At 34.4% G+C, this 5,912-nt stretch overlaps 1 long non-coding RNA gene across 1 annotated transcript; it reads left to right on the forward strand.

Annotated features, from left to right (window-relative positions):
• The first annotated feature begins 5,138 nt into the window (after positions 1–5,138).
• LOC121209903 (uncharacterized) lies at positions 5,139–5,673 on the forward strand. The gene is made up of 2 exons (XR_005905077.1): positions 5,139–5,277; positions 5,534–5,673. It is a non-coding gene; the product is annotated as an uncharacterized lncRNA (long non-coding RNA).
• The last annotated feature ends 239 nt before the right edge of the window (positions 5,674–5,912 follow it).

The raw sequence follows: 5,912 nt of genomic DNA on the forward strand, positions 1-5,912 counted from the left end.
CACAACCAATAAAAAATGACACACATATCAAGCCTAGATCAGAGTCATAGTTATCCTCAGTATGGCTTAGTTGAGGGTTGGAACACAGAGAGTTGCAATTACACTTAAATTTGACCTAAAATTCAAGTTTGGCGAGATATGGCCACACGCTCGTATGCTCCAGCGATGTGAAAGAGGCATACGCTCGTGTGAAGTAAGGACACGGCCGTGTAAACAAGTCGTGTAACTCACTTTCCAATTTCACTAAAATAAGGTGCAGGGCAGACACGGCCATGTGAGGGTCTTACATGCCCGTGTGCCCACTATACACGGCCGTATGTTCCAAAACACACGCATATGTGGGATCCCTAAATCCCCAAATCAACCACACGATGGTGTGACCAGGCTGTGTGACTCCAAATCTTTGAAACCCTAATTCCCAAACCCATACGCCCATGTGCCCAAAGGACACAGCCATGTGAATTTTGACAAAATCCCCAAATTAGCCACACGGCCATGTGGCCAGGCTGTGTGGCACCCAATTTGGCCCGAAACCCTAGTTCCCAAATCCACATTACCGCGTGCTGTGTCGCCGTTGGGGTGATCATGAAACCACCCTAAAATAGCCCTAATTCATCGTTTCAGCCACTAGAATCGTCCCTAACCTTTGCCCTATCAACACATATCAGAAAGCGATGATCCCCATCTCTTACATCGACTAAAAACCCAAAACGAACGGGTTGGCCTATAGTCAAGAAAAGTCGAATAGAGAGTTTGCAAATTAAATAGACAAATAGAAATAGCGTAGTTACAGTTCGAATCTCACACCTATTTGTGATCGGAGAAGACGACAGAGGCGCGAGATTCCCAAATCCACAAATAAACCATTTTTGTAAAAAGCAAAGAGCAAAAAGAAAAAAAAAATAGAGAGGGAGAGGGAGAACATGTAACTCAAAAATAAAGTAAAACTTCTTTTTTTTCAAAAAAATATAATAGTTAAATAAATAATAACAAGATTTATTATTATTAACCAAAAGCAAAACCAACTAATAAGATTCTCCCGAAATGCGCTCCAAAGGACTCAAACCCAGAACCTTGAACTTTACTAACACTCACTCCACCACCAGACCAATAGGTCCATTCTTGTCACTAAAGTGCACAACTAATCACTTATGTGCTGCCTCCTCACTGCTCTTATGCTCAAATCTTTAAACTTCTAGGCCCAAAATTCAGGGCGTTACAATAGGGACAAACAGAGAGGCAAGAATAAGAGGGATTTAGAGCCCTCTAATTTTGTGCAGAGTTCTAAGAAAAAGGCTAGATTTGATGGGCCGATTAGAGTAGGGTTCCTTGCTACTCCTACAGGGATTCAGTCATGCAATGACTATGGTAGGCGCTATTCGGGTGAGTGTTAGAGGAGGATTGGGGCTTGTTTGAGGTATAGGTCATTAGAGCACCGTATTAGAGACTGTCCATAGTGGGCAGATCTAATGCAAGCTTCAGCTCCGGGTTCTGTGCAGCCTCAGATAGGGGTGTGCAAAATTTGGGTAAAATTGAAAAAATTCGGTTAACCGTCCGAATTCGGTTAATCGGTTGATTAACCGAATTAATTTGGTTAAGGGCTGGTTAATAATTTTTTGAGTTTTCAATTAACGGTTAATTCAGTTCGAAATCAGTCAGTTAACTAAATTTTTCGGTTTAACCGAAAAAATTAATAAATAAAATTATAATATATAAATAGGCCCACTATTCACCCAAACCCAATCCAACACAAACCCAATTTAATATATATAAGCCCAAGTACCCCACCCAACCCAATCATAAAAATTACATGTAATTTAATAAATAAAATAAAAAAATAAAAAACTAAAACTCTTAAAAGTAAAAGAGAATAAGAGATAACAGTCACGACACAGAAACAAAAAAAAACCTAACCTTTAAATTCCTAATTGCAATCTCCCTCTTTGTTAGGCCAACCACCTTCTGTCCAGCGTCTACTAGGTCGCCATCACCGGTGACGGTGAGTTGAGGTAGGCAATAATATTCCACTACAGTTGAAAGCTTTCATAATGTTGGGTTTTGTTTGAACTTTTCTGGGGTTATCATGAATTGCATTTTGCATCCATGTTTTTCAAAAATTTTGTTGGATTTTCATGGCTATCATCTTTGTTGAACTTAGTTTGGTTTAACATTTTTAACTGATTGGTGTTGAAGTTAGTTTGGTTGGGTTAGTTAAGACCTAAGTTGATCAATTAAGTCTAGTTTTTTAGGATGCTAGAGAGTCTTGTCACGAGGGAAAGTGATGGGGCAAATGTGCTGTGCAATTTTAGAAGTAAAAAGTTCATTGAACTAGCATGAGTAGGGAATGTTAAAATAATGTTGATGCTGATACATGCTACTTGGAGTTGGAATTTTAGTATTTATTTATGAGCTGGGGTTGTTTTGTTTCCCTTAAATTCTTGATTGTTAGTTTCATTTGTGCATCTTTGAATTAAATGTTATACATGCCACATCTGTTCTACTAGTTAGCTGCAACATTCTTCTTAGACCAATATACAACTAAAGAGATGAATGGATATAAACCAACTTGTATCAATATTATGATATGTTACATTATTTTTCTTAATTTATTAATTCTACAAATTCTTGATGGAAGACCATTTTTTTCTTTCTACTTTGTAGAACATAGCTAACTGGGTAATTTCCTATCCAATATAACAATTATTTTTTATTTACATTGGTTCCTCAAGAAACTATTAGTATTTTCATGCACCAATAAACTAAGTTTTAGCTGTAGGTTTATCATTTATATCAATTATTTTCCTTTATTTTCATGCCTAACCTATTGAACAAAAATTCCCAACCCACGTGATTACATGAGAAGTGCTACTGCTATAAGTATACGTAATTTTGTTTCTATTTATTTTATTCATAAGGAGGAAAAATAATAATACCCCAGAATATAGTGACAGACAGTCACTCTTTTCTTTCTTTAATCGGGGTCGGTAAATGCTAAATTTTCTCATGAATTAGCCTAATATAACTTATATCCATTAATTAAAAATTAAACCATAATCTCAATAAATTTTGATTTCTACTTTTTCTAACCCAAACAACTTTCAATTTTGTTTTGTTTTTTTCTTAGCATTTTCGATACAAATGATTAAGCTCTATAAGCCTACTCTCAAAATATGTTTAATATTATAAATTTATTTTCATTTATTATATGATTTTTTTCTTGCAGAAGGTCCACCGAGCCAACATCTATTGAGGGTAGTGTTACACCTCCTGCTTTGATAGATTTTGAAAATTAGGGAGTTGGAGCTTCAAGCCAAATAAAGGGGACTATTGGGAAAAGAAAAGCCACTCCTCAAAGGTCAAAATTTTGGTCTCACTTCACTAAGATTGTTAATAGTGAAGGTGCAAGTAAGGTTAAATGTAATTATTGTCAAAAGGAATTTTGTTGTGATATGAAAAAAATGGTACAGGGTCATTGAAATATCATATTGGTTCATGTAAGAAAAATCCTAGTAATGTTGTTGACATTAGTCAAGGACAACTAGTTTTACCTAGAAAGGGAGTAGAAGGGGGGAAGAGCATCTTTCAACTTGGAGATTTGATCAAGAAGCATATAGGAAAGGATTAGCACAAATGATTGTGATTGATGAATTACCTTTCAAGTTTGTTGAAAGTGAAGTATTTAAGAAATTTATGTTTGTGGCTTGTCCTAGGTTTCATAGTCCTTCACGAACTACTATGACTAGGGATGTTTATCAATTGTATTTAGATGAAAGGGTCAACATAAAACAACTTTTGAAAAGTTCTTGTTCTAGAGTTGTTTGACTATTGACACATGGACTTCTTTGCAAAGAGTTAATTATTTGTGTATCACTACTCACTTTATTGATAGCGATTGGAAATTGAATAAAAAAATTGTAAACTTTTGCCCAATTTCTAGTCATAAAGGTGAGTCCATTGGGATGGTGATTGAGAAATGCTTGTTGAATTGGGGGATTGATAAATTGTTTACTTTTACTATTGATAATACAAGTTCAAATGATGTTGCTATTTGTTATTTAAGAAAGAAATTTAACACTCGAGGGGGTTTAGTTGAAAATGGTAAATATCTTCATATAAGATGCATGGTACACATTGTGAATTTGATTGTTGTTGAAGGCTTAAAGGAAATGAATAAATTTGTTGAACGTGTTAGGGGGCTATTAGATATGTGAGACAATCTCCAGCTAGATTAAAAAAGTTTAAGGAGTGTGTTGTGGTGGAAAAGATAGGGTGCAAGAAGATGTTGTGTCTTGATGTTTGTACTAGGTTGAACTCGACCTACTTAATGTTAGACACTGCTCAGAACTTTGAGAGAGCTTTTAAGAGATTTGAGGGGCAAGATACAAACTTTAAGGCTAAAATTGAAAGGAAAGAGGGTTGGCCTAGTGTGGATGATTGGGCTAATGTTAGAAACTTGAGGGATTTTTTGGAACACTTTTATGAAGTCACTTTGCGTATATTTGGCACTTAATATGTCACGTCCAATAATTTTTTTGATGAGCTTTCTGAAATTGATATTCTTTTACGAGATGCTCAATTAAATAGTAACATTGATTTCAATGTTATGGCCATCAAGATGAAAGAGAAGTATGATAAGTATTGGGGTGATATTGATAAGATGAATTTGCTTATTTTTGTTGCTTGTGTTTTAGATCCTAGACAAAAACTAAAGTATCTTGAATTTGCACCTAGTGAAATGTCTAATTCTGAAAAAGCTTGTGAAATAATGCAAAAAATGAAGGAATCTTTGTATGAATTGTTTGATGAGTATAAGCCTCCACTTCATAGTACTTGTAGCCAATCGAGTGTGCTAACACAGGTTTTTCTCAGTGAACCACAACAAAAAATGAAAAGGTGAATGCAAGCTTTGTATAAAAAGCGTGAGTTGAAAAATGGTTGTGAGGATAAAACATCTGAGTTGGATAAATATCTAGCTGATGCTAATGAAGAATTTGTTGAAGATTTTGATATTTTATTATGGTGGAAAGTTAACAGCCCTAGATTTCCCACTGTTTCAAAAAATGGCCAGAGATGTGTTAGCTATACCGGTTTCTACGGTTGCTTCAGAGTCTGCACTTAGCACTAGGGGACGTGTGCTTGATCAATATAGGAGTTTTTTAACTCCTAAAATAGTACAAGCTCTAGTGTGTACTCAAGATTGGATTCGAAAATCATCATCACAAGAAGACATCAAAAAGATTGAAGAACAAATCCAAGAGCTTGACAAGATTGAAAATGGTATATTTATTGTTTTATTTTAATAGTTTCAATTTTTTTACCATGTCGCTTTTACTTATTTAATTGATTCAATGTTTGGACTTTTCTTTGAATGCATCAGAGCCTACCTTAAATTCATGAGCTTTTGTGAATTGAAGGGTATGCTTACTATCTTATTCTTGTTAACTTATAATCTATTCATTTATTTATATTATTTGATATTTTAAAATGCATATATTTCTATTATATGCTAATTTTTTGCACATATTTTTTATAGGTTTAATGCAAATGGAGATCTTTTGGAGAGAAGAAATGGATACAGATGGAGAATATTAAAGACTTATATTTCAATTATGTGTTAATTTCAAGACTTATGTAATGTTTTTAATTATGTAGTGGTTCAAAGACTTATGTAATGTTTCTAATTATTTAGTGATTCAATATCTAATCGGTAACTTCCAAACTTTATTGCCATGTGAACTGTATTAGAATTGCAATCTAAACTTAACTTTTGGGGGGTTGATTTTATGCATAGGTATAATTTTGAGTCTTGTACAACTCCCTTTTCTATTCTACATTCCAAAGTCTCCTAGATGGCTGGTGAGTCATATTTGAAGATTTGATTGCTTTGTGTTTGAAACATTGCCTAAAATAAT

The sequence above is a fragment of the Gossypium hirsutum genome, chromosome A11 (assembly GCF_007990345.1).
Source record: "Gossypium hirsutum isolate 1008001.06 chromosome A11, Gossypium_hirsutum_v2.1, whole genome shotgun sequence".
Lineage (NCBI taxonomy): Eukaryota > Viridiplantae > Streptophyta > Magnoliopsida > Malvales > Malvaceae > Gossypium > Gossypium hirsutum.